The following is a 14,995-nucleotide window of genomic DNA, read 5'->3' as shown; positions in this document are numbered from 1 at the left end:
ATGCATCAGAGAGTTGGACAATGACCAAGGAGGATAGAAGGAAAATTGATGCCTTTGAGCTATGGTGCTGGAGAACAGTATTGAGAGTACCATGGACTGCTGGGAAAACAAATAGATTTGTCCTGGAAAGGGTTAAACCGGGTGGCTCCTTGGAGGCAAGGATTCTGAGGCTCCGTCTAACATACTTTGGTCATGTAAGGAAAGACCAGTCCTTGGAGAAGGACATCATGCTTGGTAGGGTGGAGGGACACTGCAGGAGGGGAAGGCCCTCTATGAGGTGGATTGATTCAGTGACTGGGATAATCTGGATGGCTGTATCAGAGACAGTGAGATTGGCACAGAACAGAGCAGAGTTTAGGGCTGTTGTACATAGGGTCGCTATGAGTCGCAAGCAACTTGATGGTGCATAACAAAAGCAACAACAACAGTGGCCTAATCAGTGGAAAATTGCGCTGGCTGCTAACTCATGACACAATGCTTTTCTGCCAGTTCGAAACCCCAGAAGGCTCTGAGGAGCACTGAGGCAATCTCCTCCCTTTTGATATAGGCTGGGAAACCTGCTGGAGGATCAGTTTAGAGTTGGAACTGATTTGACAGAAATCAGTGGTTTTTGTTCATTTGCCGCTCCCCCCGCCCCAACCATTTTAACAGCAATCTTGGCCCTGTAGTGCCTTCCCTGTTAGGCTGCTGCTAAATGGAAAGTCACTGGTTAAAATCCAGCAGCTGCTCATAAAACAAAGATTGGCAGGTTCCTCTTTTCAGAATTTACAGTTTCGGACTCAGGGTAATCCTAAATCTATAGCAGTGGTTTTTATTTTCTTGGGCGGAGAGGTGTAGGGAGTACAACTTGAGGCAGAAACTTTACTATTACAGGGCTCGTTTTGCGAAAGTTCTTCACAGATTAAAGGCCATTTTAGTGGCAATGTCTGCATAGTCTAATCGTGCTTTGTATCTAATCCCTCTGGTCTTCATTTATCCCAAGTACTCAGTGGTACCTTTCTGCTGAGCTAGTGATTGCAAGGATCAAATGAGAAAAGACGCGCCAGAATGTCATGTATGAACTGGACACTGTTGTCACCCAGGTACTGCATTGCTGCATTCCTGGTCGGCAGGTGTACCAGGTGCATCTTCTCCCAAGTAGGAAAAGCTACATTTATGGGACAGATGACAGGGAGGTGGCAGAAAGTCCCCCTAGACTCAAGCAGGGAGGGGGGAGCAGAGCCCCATCCATCACACATTTAGGCGGGGCGATCCCGGGGGACAGGGCTGGGAGGTTGACACCCAACAGGCTCCTCTTCCTCTGCGCGAGCCACTCCTACGAGGCCGCTTGCCCTCCCAACCCAGAGGTGTCCAGGACCTCGGTCCCCCAGTCTGCAGAGACAGCGCCTAGAGAGGTGAGGGAGGGGCAGGAATGGGGACCCGCATCACGTTCCTGGGGCTACGTGCTGCCACCCAGTTGTTGGCGATACGGCCACTGGTGACCCACTACCCTCAACCCCACCCTGCTCTCACCCTCTGGAGCCCCGGGAGCGGCTCTTCCCGCGCGGGGCGCGCCAGGTGAAGGGCTGGCGAAACCTGGACTCCGGCCAAGGTGGGAGGAGGAGCTTGCGGAAGGGCCACCCCTCCAGCCCTGGGGCATCCGGGGGCCTCATTGCAACTTCTGCTCTTTTGAAGCCCAAACAGCGGCGGGCGCGCGCGCAAGCTCCCGCTCGGCCGCGCGCACACGCGGCGCCTCGTGCGCGTTCACGCGCTCTCCGTCTGTTTTTTGCTCTCGCTTCCCTTCTCACACTCTAAAATGGGTCAAGAGGTGGAAATTACACTTGGCACGGCTTCTGGAGCTAAAAGCAAATCATTTTTGTTTTTCCTCTGGCTCTGGCAGAACATTTTAAATATTCTGGTTGGGTAGAGCTTCCCGCCCCCACTCCGTGCAAAGAGCGCCGGCTACAGTGGCGTTGACAATAGTCTGCAGGGGAGCGGCGAGAAGCTTCTCGTCCCCCGAGTTGTGAAGGCTCCGCTGGGAGGAGGGGGCGCGACAGGTCGCCACGCGCGCTCCCGCGCAGGCGCTGGGGGTCCGGCCGCCCAGGTGAGTCCGAGCTGTTCCACTGATTTCACTTGCTGAACGTGACCTGTTTACCTTGAAAAACTTGGACATGATCAAAACAAGCGAACCTGCCTTGCAGGAGAGATTACAGGTCAGACCGGAGAAATTGGAACTCAGCTGAAAGGCGCATGTTTAGCACCTTAAAGGTGTAAAATGAATTTGTATTTTAATGGAGTGCATGCGTATGTTTTCCTTTAGAGGATATGGCTTAAGGATTGATTTTTTTGTTTTTTTCTTTTCTAGCAGGATACGGCGAATTTAAGATAACTTGAAGCCAGAAAGTTTGCTGAAATATTTTGTTAGTTATTGGAAGTAATTTACTAAAATTATCAAACCTGATAGTAGAGATACAGTTTAAAAGGAATGCCAAAACTGGATGGCAGAATTTGCATACTATCATTCCTAAATGTATGTTATTTTTTAAATTGCCTGGGTTCTTTCTAGCTAGTGATTTATGTGGAATGGGGTTAAGACTAAACACGTCCTAAGCTTTATATATTGGTTGATAAGCATGAATCTAATTGTAGGTATAAAATTTCAAGTGCGTTAAAATATACTGTGTCATTTGGAGGTTAAAGTTAATGGCAGTGTTATGGATTGCAAGTGACATTTAACCCCTTGTTTCTGGATCTAGAAGTATTACTAGTCGTGTGAATCATTAGCATATCGATTCCCTGACCTTATTAATTTGTTTTGAACTTGAGTGAAGGGAAAGCTGTAGGTTTTTCTGTCCTTGATGCCTGGCTGAAAATGCAAGTGTGAAAGTAAGGGTTCTCCAGTGTTGGTGAGTGATGTCTTAGAGTTGTTCAGAGCTGGAGGAGGAGCTGGAAAGAAGAATGCCAGAGGTTAACAATGGCCATTGATTTCGTGCAATTTATTTCAAAGGAGACCTTGAAAAGTTGCAAAGTATCTTGTCACAAGGGAAACTGATTCAGAGAACTGGTGCTTTATTAGTGTTTATGGTCCAATTTGGAAAGGGAACATAATATATAGACTTTTCCTAATTCAAAAGAAATCTATTTATAGATCCACTAAGTTACAGTAATGATATTCTTTGAAAAGAATTTGTCTACTTGTCTGTATGCATGTCTCAATATAACTCAAAGATCAAGGTAGTTTGTTTAAGGGGGTTATTACAATTTTAGTTACAAGGGAAATATGAAATTAAAAGATATCTGCATTACTAATTCCTCCTTAAGATGGGTGGGAACTAACAATAAATCTTCAATCTATGTTTGTGTATACCTTCTAAAGCCAAATCATACCAGAGACGAAGAGGACTAAAAAGAAGAGTTATTCATCCTATGTTATTTCTGCTGAGTGGATGTATGAATACTGACATGTATTTCACATATGAAGAATTCATGTGCACCTATAAAGAACTAGTCTCCAAAACGTGAAATACATTTTAATAAAAGACTCAATCACAGCTTTTTAAGAAGAAATGAAGGACCAAACAAGTTTGACAAAATACAGGGTCTCAGTGTTGGGGGGGTGGGGGCAGGGAATGCAACAAATCTTTTATTTGCTGCATGTTAATGTTTTAGTTTATATTTTTAAATAGGACATGGTATATAAATGCGTTCCTGAATTTAGACTGTCAGCAATCTCATATGTAATCTTATGTTGCATTTTCTTTATTGTGATTTCCTTTATATTCTAAATGACAGTTTGATAATTTTGTTTTTATTACTAGGTTTTTCAAAGCTTTTTGTTGTAGATTGGATGGTTTGCAGAGCAAATTAGTTTTGTATTCAGAAATTCATACTTTGTCTTTTGTGCATTGATTGCAATTCCCACAGCCTAACAACACTCTTCTCACTTCCTCCCTGGGCATCCTGTTTGTTTGTCCTACTTTCCTGGCCTTTCCTGCCTTCTGAGGTCTGTCTCTCAGCAAATTATGTTCTTTTGATCTCCTGTGGTTGATTGTTTTATGGAATGAAGTTCTTCTTGGTGTTATTGTTCATCTTACAGACCTGTCTGTAGTTTAACAGGGGGCCATTCAGTTCCAGGCTTAAAGAATCTCAAAGCCTTGGACTCAGGAGTTCCATCAAACTCTATCTGACCAGTGAGCTTTTTCTTAGGATTTTCCGTTTTGTTCCATATTCTCCTCCTGTGCTTAAGAGTCTTCTTTTATGATCTCAATCAAAGCCAGACACCATCTAGTTCTTGTGGTCTCAGGGTGATAGAGGCCAAGTTAGTGGACCACTGGCACTGGTTTGGACTAATTGTTTTCTCGCATCTTTGATTTTCTTCATTCTTTGCTCTGCATAGGGAGAAAGTAATACTGCATCCTAGATGCCTGCTCATAATTTTCCACGTTCCCAGTCAGTTTACCAGAATAGGACATAGAACGTGGTCTTTATGCCCTATGCGCCAGTTGACATTGATGCCCCTGAGATGATAGTGTGAGATCCCAGGCCCAGTGATTCATTCTCTCAAGGTGCTTGTTACAGCTGAGAAGTTTTCATAACCTTGCCCTCAATATGCTGTACTAGACATATAACACTCTTGATCTTTGAGTGGATTCCAGTGTATAGACACACCCTCTGTTCTGTTTCAGAGGCTAAAAATCCTCACAGAAGGAGATGACCCATCTTTCTCAAAGGCCTTGTGGATTCGAACTGCCAGTCTTTTGGTTAGTGGCCTGTTACAGTATACACTAAGCCATCAGGACTCATGGATGTATCTGCATTACCTCTAGGTACATGTGTAAGATTACCCTCTGCTATTACCTTACATTTCTACATATAGATCTATTAAATAGTGTTCATGAGAATAGTAGCATAAGCATTGAGATTCTGAGGAATTTATGTAAGGACTGACTGAAGGAAGTAAATACTGAGCCTGATTCTGGCATAATTGGTCCGTCTAAAACTGAAAGTATAGTGGTGCTAAATGGCAGTTGAATGCAGCTCCATTTTTGTCATTCTCTTTCTTGATTGCATAAGAGTGCACATTGCATAGAACCCCTAGAGCTAAGAGCTCTTTTAAAGGAGTTCTCACAATTCACTGAGCACTCATTTTGCATCCGCAGAAATTTTTAATCATGCAAGAACAGACATTGTAGAATTTGAACTAAATCACCTGGAGTGAATCTCAGCTCTGAGCCATTTCCTCCTCTGTGAAATGGAGATAATGGAACCATCTAAGGTGGTTCTGAGGAACAACTAGAATAGCAAGTGTAAAGTGCAGATCACACTGTCAGAACAGGGGGAGTGGTCAGAGAAAGTGGTTATAACCAGGAGTATCATCTCCTGCAGAGGAGCTGCTGCACGCCTGGCAGTGGACTTGGAGAATTGAGTAAATGGTCCATTCCCCTGTCCCTGTCACGCCGTCCTTCCTTAGTAGACAGTGCTCTGCGGGAGCCAATTTCTTCCCCTCCCAGGATCTCCACCTTACACAGGTTTTAACTCATTGAAGTTAAAGACGTTACTTGTGGTTGTTTTGGTAATAAGAAAGTAATGCAAGCTTGGAGGCAGCGTGGAGACTTCGACCAATTGAAATTCTAAAGTAAAATTGAGTTAAATACCATTGAGAAGTCCTGTTGGAGTTTGCTGATTAACCAAAAGGTTGACAGTTTGAACCCATGGGAGAAAGATTTGTCAGTCTGCTTCTGTAAAGATTTATAGTCTCATAACTGATCCTCCTTTGGGTTTCTGAGGCTTTAAAATTTGTGACAGGAAATTACCCATCATTTTCCCTGCTGGTAAATCCCAACTGCCTTTGAGCTAGCCACACAACTAACTCCCTATCAACTAGGTACTGCGTCCTTTGAAACAGCTGGTTTATGGTTGCCTACTCTTAGCTCTTTTCTTGTTCACCTAAGCATTCCTGTGGGAAAAGGGTTATTTTTTTGTTTTCATTTTATGTGCTTTAGAGTCTCTTGTGATTATGTTTAGTCATGTCTTTGCTTTTATTTTTTAAGGATCTTTATGAGTCATTAGGAACCCAAGGGCCACGATTTAGTTTGATTTTTAGATGAAGACTACTTCAATTAAGGGTACTTGGGTGGTGCAGTGGACATACTTCTAATGGAATTGCTTTTGTGAGCTGTCGAGTCAGTTCCAACTCACAGTAGCCCTATAGTTCAGAGAAGAACTCTTCCATAGTGTTTCCGACACTATCATTTCTGTAGAAGAAAATGTTCAGATCTTTTCTCTCATGGAGTGGCAAGTGCAGTCCAATTCCCAGCCTTTGATTTAGTAACTTATTTCTTAACCCCTGCACCACCAAATTGCTTTACAGTCTTCCTAAAACTATAGCAATTCCTAGTTTTCCCACTGATAGTTATAAAGCAAAGATATGGCTTACTGAGAACATCTCTTGTGTTTAGAAATGGAATATTTGGACTTTGGCAGGTAACAGTAATAACATTTGTTCCGTTTTCAATCATTCCACATTTCCTGGGCCCTATGGTGCCATGCTGAGTCTTGGGATACAATGGCAAGACAACTCGACCATACACAACAACAACAATAACAAACCAGATGTCAGTAGTAATAGACAAGAAAACTCAAAATTATGACCTGCGCAAATGCAGTGAAAAAAAAAGTATCTTATGAGCAAAAGTGGAAAGTATAGCCTGTGTTTGAAGAGAGGTCAGAAATGTTTCCTTTGTGGTTGTTGTTAGGTGTTTGCCTGGATTGCTAGAAAAGCAAAACCAGTGAGAGAGAGAGAGAGCGCGCTCAAGGATTTGCTTATAGAGGTAAATCAGAAGTCTGTAGCTCAGACCTCGAGAGAGGCATCTGGGAAGGCAGCGTCTAGTTGCTCACCAGGCAGACAGGACATCATGCTGCTGACTTTAGCAGCTACTGGCTTCAGACACTGACATGTCCAAGGTCATTGTTAGGAAGCAGGGTCAAAGGTGGCTAGCTTTGGAACCTGGCAGGTTCAATGTCGACAAGTATAACAAATCCAAAGGGGGCAAGTATGGCAGGCCACTGGCTCATGTCTGTAAACCTTGAACCAGATAGCCAGAGACAGATCTGACAAAAAGTTTTCTAGCTTTCTGCCAGAATCCAGAGATAAATATCAGGCAGTCCACACTCCAGAGGAGACCTACTCTTAATCAAATAAGGTTAATCATACCTTTAGGGAGCTTTGGTGGCTTAGAGGCAAGAAGTTGTACTGCCAAACCAAAGGCACACTGTATCCACCAGCTAGTCTGAGGGAGAAAGATGAATAGTTTCCTCCTGGGCTACTTCTGTGTCCGACTTGATGGTACATAATATCAACAATCATATCTTTACAGATCTCCTTGTAATCCTACCTTACTAACATCATAGAAGTTGAAATTTACAATAAAGAATAGTTACAGCACAGCATACCAATTATCATTACCTTGTAACACACAATATTAACCATCACAGGTGCCACTGAGTTCACTTGACTCACGGTGACCCTCCGGTGGATCAAAACCTTGCACCATGCTCGCAATCTCCTCTCTGCTTAAACCCATTGTTGCAGTCACTGTGTCATTCTCTCCCAATTAGGGTCTTCTTTTCTTTTCCTGGTTGCCTACTTTTCCAAGCATAATCTCCTTTTCCACAGACTGGACTTTGCTGACAACATGTCCAAGTATGTAAGTTTAAGTTCCACCATCCTTGCCTCTTATAAGGATCCCAGCTATACTTCTTTTAAGGCAGATTTGTTTCTTCTTTTCTCAGTCCATGGTATATTCAATACTCTTCACCAACACACAATCAAAAGGCATCCATTCTTTGGTCTTCCTAAGTTGTTGTCCAATTTTTTACATGTATGTGAAACTTGGAGGGGGGAACCCAAACCCCAACAAACAACAAAACAAACTCAAACACATTGCCACAAAATCAGAACTGAATCATAGTTAATCCTCCAACAGGTTTGCAGAGACTGTAAATCACACAGGAGGAACTTGCCCATCTTTCCCCTATAGAGAAGCTAGTGGATTTGAACCACCTGCCTTTGGGTTGGCTGCACAACACTCTACCAACTAAAGCACCAGAGACATGTATATGAAGCAATTTAAAATACAATGGTATGGATCGGGCTCACCTTAGTCTTTACATTTACATCCTTGCTCTTTAACACTTTAAAGAGATCCTTGACAGCAGAGTTGGCCTAATGCAATGCATCTTTTGATTTCTTGACTGCTGCTGGTCTTGCCTCTTAGTCCGTTTCAGTTTGGTAGCTCTGCTAAAACCTGTCCACCAGCATTACAGCTGGATGCAAGACACCCCCATAAAGTAAACTTACAAGTGGTGGAAAATACAGCATTAAGGAAATCATAATGAGGTGTGAAGGGAGAGAAGAAAGTGTGTAATGCAGCATGATTAGCACTTGCTGATACCGTGTGTGTGTGTGTGTGTGTGTGTGTGTGTGTGTGAAGGGAGAGAGAAAGTGTGTAATGCAGTGTGAATAGCACTTGCTGATACTGTGTGTGTGTGTGTGTGTGTGTGTGTGTGTGTGTGTGTGTAAAAGAAGGGAGATGGGAGGATGTGAGCAGATATGGAGGACACAGCCAAGAAAACATGTCTTTGGAGAGAGAATGTTGTACAAGTGATGCTGGAGTAGTTGACCTAACCCATGCGACACTAATTTTGTATGAGGGTAACACTCTCTTGGTGTTTTTTTTTTAATAGACTATTCTGTTGAGTTAGAAAAAAGTTATTTATAATCACTTTGTTTAGTTGGTGAAAAAAACAAACACATATTTGCTATAACTGAGTAATTTTCCAACTTTAAAATCATTTGGGTTACTTGCCGTAAAAAACAAATTAACAAATGTCTTTTAATTGTGTGTGTCCAGTCAGCCTGTACCTATCCAGTTTGAATCCACATAGCTCTTAAAGAGATGTCGGTGTGGATTCCTTTGCTTTTTCTTGTGTGGAAAAGGCTTATTGTGGGTTTATTGGAAAAAGCCCTGAGCACATCTCTGAAGGGCATGAGCAGGAAGCAGCGTTCACCCTTGCTGGTGAATTATTCCCCTGCACTGTCCAGCCAAGGTCATTTGTAGGAGTTGGCGTGTGGTCCTTGGATTAGTTCCTAGGGCTTCCTTTGGCAACATGTTTGCTTAATGCAATGTAGCGTCTGATCTCTTAAATGAATAAATACATCAAAGTAGAAACCTCAAAACTCATTATCATCAAGTCAGAATCAACTCATAGCTGACTCACAGTGGGGTTTTGGGAGGCTGTAAATCACATGGCAGGAGGTTGCTCGTATTTCTCCTCTGGAGTCACTGATGGATTCGAACCAGTGGGGCCACCTTTAAGTTAGCAGCCCCCTACAAAGCTCTCTAATAAATACATAGAAAAATGGTAAAGCCACATGAAGACTAGCTCCTGGGTTTATGGGGTAGAAAATTGGCTTCTCACAGCATCAAGCTTCATGAAAACAGGACCCAGTCTGTTTTAGTCACTTCTGAGTAACAGGCACGGTTTGCATTCAGGTACTCTAAAAGGTTGATGGTTTGAACCTACCCAGTGGTGCCACAGAATAAAGAGCTGGTGATCTGCATCTATGAAGATGACAGCCAAGAAAACCTCATGAAGCACTTCTGCTCTAAAAATACAAGGCAGTCAATTCAATAAACAGCAGGCCATCCTTGAGGACCTTGGTCTCCACTGATTCTGATTTATAGTGATACCATGTGTTTCCTGGTGATACCATGTATGCGGTGGTGATATCCTGTGTGCCCTGGTGATACCATACATGCTGTGGTGATACCGGGAGTAAAGCTGTGTTCCGTGGAGTTATCAGTGACTTCTTTTTGGTTGTTATTACTTTTTTTTTCTTTTAAAGTAGAAAGAAAAAATAAAAAAATAAATACAGAAGTAGATTGGCAGGTCGTTTGGAAGTAGATTTACTGATGAATGAATAAAAGATTGGGTCAGTTCTATTAATGAAAATAAGTTGAGAAAGAGTATTAAAGATGTCTGATGTCTTCTCTTATGTCCTAGCATACAACTGGAATTTTAAAAGCTAAAATAATAATAGACTTGGGGTTTTCATCCTTTCTCATTCATTCTGCCTCCAGTTCCTCTCATTCCCCAACCTTCCAGTACATTAACTTTTAATATAAATTGCCTCCACCTCAATTCCTTGTCTTTGAACTTAACAAATCATGTCATCCAGTCAAAACCAACTCATAACTGACCCTCCAGTGGGTTTCTGAGGAGGCTGTAAATTGCAGGAGGTTTCTGAGGAGGCTGTAAATTGCAGGAGAGGATATTGCTCATTTTTCCTCTTGCTTCTGGATTCTAACTACAAGAGAAGCGCGGCCTTTGAGCTAGCCTCACAGCTCCCTACAGACCAGGTAATATGTGTTTTGAAACAACAAATTTACTTTTGCCTGTTCTTAGCTCTTTGGTTACCCCACGTAAGCATTCATTACAAAAAAAGAGTTCTTCTTTGTTTTCATCTCACATGTTTTTGACAGTCTCTGTGATTATGTTTAGTCCTATTGTGGCTTTTTTAAAAAACTTGTGCTATATTTACTTATCTATTCTTGTTTGTGCCAAGTTATAAACAAGGTACTTACACAGGCACTCAAAAAATCTAAAATAAAAAGATTGTTTAGTACTTGCATGAGCAGTTTGTTTATAGCTTGACACAAACAATAATAGAAAAAGAAATGTTTCACAAGTTTTTTTTTTAAGTACTGGAGGAATTTATTGGATGTTTTTACCTTAGAATTATCTCTCTATGTACAAAACAGTGAGAAAACACTGTTTTCTAACCCAGACCTGACTAGGGTATCTCCTTAGGGGGTAACACTCTGAATGAGCAAACCCAGTGCCTTGTGCAGAAACCTGAAACATCATGCTCCTGTCTTCCCACTGCATATCTATCTGGAGGTGATCTTGACTTCCTGTTTACTTTGGAGTTTGATTTTTCCCAAGAAGGCTGCTTTGCCTCTGGCTATTAATGCTGGTATCCATACTCTTTTCAGACATTAGTGTGAGTTACTGGAGAGGAAACCTTTTTATTTAAGACTAGCCTAGCACTTCTGCAAAGTTAAAGAGTCTGAGATACCTCCCCACGTATGAATCCCTCTCAAGCATGGGCTTGCTGAGTTGCTTGGATAAGTTACCAGTGTCTGGCCACATCCCATAAGATGGAACAAGCAATTATTTCTGATCCATAGAAGTGTAGTGAGTATTAAATGAGATTATGCAGTGTGCTTCAATAGTGTTTCATAAATAGGAAATAATAAATATCAGAAGTGGTTATTTTTAAATAGCAGAAGCACAACAGTTAAACACTCAGTTGTGAACCAGAATGTTGTCGATTCCAGACCACTCCATGAGGGGAAATATTTGACAATCTGTTTCTGTAAAGACTATTCTTCTTATTAGGTGCCATTGAATCAGCTATAACTGATAAAGATAGACCCTGTGAGCAACAGATCAGAACCCAGATCTATCCAGAAAACCCTATTGCACTTGATTGCTAGAAGTTAAATCTTGACCCTACTATATCCAACAACAGTGACATGGTGGGAAGACATAAAGTTGTGCCCAGAATGAACATGGTTTGAAGCAGTTACTGATGAAGGTGAAGTCCTTCACTATAGCTTGACTGTAAATAAAATTAAAATTCTGGACCCATACACATCATCATGATAAACAATGAAGAAATTTAAATTGTCAAGGATTTCGTTCTACTTGGATCAACAAGAAATGCTTATAGCTTTGCTTAAGCGTTTTAAAACAATTGCTACATCACATTAAGCAAATTGGATGCAAGCGACTTCTTTAAAACCTAAAGAAGCAAAGATGTCATTTTGATGAATGAAGTATCCTTGACTCAAGTCATAGCATTTTAAATCACCTCATAGATAACAACAAAAAGAAGACTTAAAAACTGATCCTTTCAGGGAGCTCTGGTGGCCTCACTAGTGGCAAGAAGCTGCACTGCAATCCCAGAGGTACATGGTTCGAATCCACCAGATGCCCTGCTGAAGAAGGAGGGGCAGTCTTCTCCTGTACCCATTAGATCCGATTTGATGGTACACACATACAAAAAAAAAATAATAAAAATCAAATAATTAAAAAAAAAAGAATCAATCCTTCCAAATTGTGATGTTGATGGCAAACATTGACTATGACATGGATTATCCAAAGCATGAATACAGCCGTCTTAGAGGAAGTACAAGCAGAAGACCCCTTAGATATAAAGATAATAAGACTTCATCTTCCTTACTTGGGATATGCTCTCAGGAAGGATTGATCAATAGAAAAGGAATCATGCTTGATACAAGTGTTGTTATTGTCAGGTGCCATCAAGTTGTGTATGACTTTCAAAGACCCTATGAACAACACATCTGAGCCTTGTCTGTCGTGAGCCATTCTCATGATCACTGTTATGCTCAAGTCCCTTGTGGTAGTCATTGTGCTGTGTCAGTCCATCTCGTTGAGAATCTTCTCTTTCACTGCACCCGCCCCCCTTCCCAGTATGATGTCTATCTCCAAGGACTGGTTCCTCCTGAAAATATCCATTTCTTAAAGACAGATTTGATTGTTCTTAGGGCAGTCTTTCGGATATTCCGTATTCTTTGCCAACACGCAAATTTAAAAAAGATTCTTCGTCAGTCTTTCTTATTCACTACGCAACTTTCGTATGTATGTTGTTGTGTACCATCGAGTCAGAACTGACCTGTAGCTGACCCTCCAGCGGGTTTGCAGAGGCAGCTAATTACAGGGGAGGAGATTGCCTGTCCTTCTTTGGAGCAGCTGGTGGTCTCCAACTGCATGCCTTTGGGATTACAGAGCAGCTTCTTGTGACTAGGCCACCAGAGCTCCCTTTCATATGTGTAGGAAGCAATTGAAAAGATCATGGCTTCAGTCAACCACACTTTATTAATTAAAGAGGGCATCCTTACTCTTATACATTGTTGGTAGGATTGTGAAATGGTACAGCCATTCTGGAATGCAGTTTGGAGCTTCCTCAAAAAGCTGAACATTGAAATTCCATATGACCCAGCTGTTCCACTATTTAGAATATACCCTGAGAAAATGAGAACTGAGGCACAAACTGAGATTTGTACACCATGTTCATAGCAGCATTATTCACCATTACAAGAACATGGAAACAGCCCAAATGTCCAACCACAAACAAATGGGTTGAGAAATTATAGTATATTCTCACAATGGAATACTATGCAGCACGCAGGAGCAAGGATTTTGTAAATTATTACCTAACTTGGGAGGGACTGGAGAGCCTTATGCTGAGTGAACTAACTCAGTCCCACAAGGATAAATATTGTATAAAACCCTTATTGTAGAATGAGTATAAGGATCCAGGGTGGGTAGGCGAAACTGGAAGCAGAAGGATGTGGATGTGCAGGGGGCAGGGAGATTAATCATTGGGTTGTACAATTGGATGGGTGGGGAGTGAGGAAATTGGAAGAATTTTTTCAAATTAATATTATAATTTTGTAAATAAACTAGTGGCGGGGGAACGGCATCCTTGCTCTTTAGAACTCTGAACAAGGCAAGGAAACACTGCATGGTTTAAAATCAGAAAAGGTGTATGACAGGGTTGTATCTTTTTCACCATACCTATTTAATCTGTAGAGTGAGTAAATAATTTAAAGAGCTGGACTATATGAAGAAGAATGTGATTTGGTAAAGAGTTGCCAAAAAGAAGGGGTACCCCCTCCAGGATGTATTGGCATAATGACTGCGGCGGTGGGTTCACGTATCCCAGTGATCATGAAGCTAGGGCTGCCCAGGGCAGCATTACACTTTGTTATACATGTAAGGAGCGAGTCTCCAGAAAAGATCACCGAGCCAATTAGCCAAATTAACATAGTTTATTCCAAGTTCGAACTCGGGCCCTCATGGACTGACACAGCAGCATCCATGTGAGAGCCCCGAGACAAAGCCAGCTTTTCCTTTTATACCTTTTTTACTTCTTTGTCTAACTAATTGAGCTATGGTTGGCTATTTAGAGCAGCTGCTACAATGGCTTGCATTCGATTTGTTGACCATTGCGCAGGGGGCGTAGCCTGGAGATTTGTTGGGGTCTGATTGGTGAGTAGTTAGCTTTAGGTACATGAATGCAGGGAAGTTTTTTATTGCCTTTACAAAGAAGAAAATTTTGTCTCTATATAAGATAAGGTAGCCACTTAGGCAGAAGGAGGGGGAAGAAGGGGGAGCAATGCTCTCAGTCAGAAGGAGGAGGGGCAGAGGTAGCTGCCCTTTAGTATAAGCTGAGATTTGATTCTTACAATACATAAGGTTAAGATAAGTCAGAGCAGACTTGACGGCAGCTAGCGACATGGTGAAAAGATACATGAGATTTGGAGCAGAACAGTCACATTCAAGTGCTGTCGCTACCACTTAGCTGTGAGATCTCAAGCAAATCAGTGACCTATGCATAGACCTTGAGTCCTTTACTTGTAAAACAAAGATGGCTCAAAGATTTATGATCATTATGCTCAGATAATGATCTGGAAAATAGGATCATAGGCTCGCACACTAGCTTTCATTTTCTTTATTAAAGTTATACAGCTCTTTTTCTCAGTACCAATAGCTAGAGGAGAAGCCCAGTATACAAAGTAAAGAAAAACTAGAACCACTTGGGCTGCAGAGGGAACTCCTGGGGTACAAGTTCTTGCTCATCTCACCCTCCGTGAGGTACTGTCAAAGTCAGACTGAAGCAAAGCTTGAAAATCCATTGCCATATCTAAGTGTTTTCTGGACCCCTAATCATCCCAGAGAGGGTTAAACCAGGCTGCTCCTTGGAGGCAAGGATTCTGGGGCTTCGTCTGACATACTTTGGATATGTTGTAAGGAGAGACAGGTCCTTGGAGAGGGACGTCATGTTTGGTAGGGTGGAGGGACGGCGCAGGAGGGGAAGACCCTCTATGAAGTGGATTGATTCAGTGACTGGGGTGATCGGGAT

The 14,995-nt window shown here is 42.0% G+C and overlaps 1 pseudogene; it reads left to right on the top strand.

Moving 5' to 3' along the window:
- Window positions 1-1,411: 1,411 nt before the first annotated feature.
- The window catches only part of LOC102871795, a 31,012-nt pseudogene continuing 17,428 nt past the window's right edge, over window positions 1,412-14,995 (top strand).

Source organism: Elephantulus edwardii, unplaced genomic scaffold, assembly GCF_000299155.1.
Source record: "Elephantulus edwardii isolate Elephantulus edwardi_28Jun2011 unplaced genomic scaffold, EleEdw1.0 scaffold00128, whole genome shotgun sequence".
Classification (NCBI taxonomy): domain Eukaryota; kingdom Metazoa; phylum Chordata; class Mammalia; order Macroscelidea; family Macroscelididae; genus Elephantulus; species Elephantulus edwardii.
This window is presented reverse-complemented; position numbering and strand designations above follow the sequence as displayed.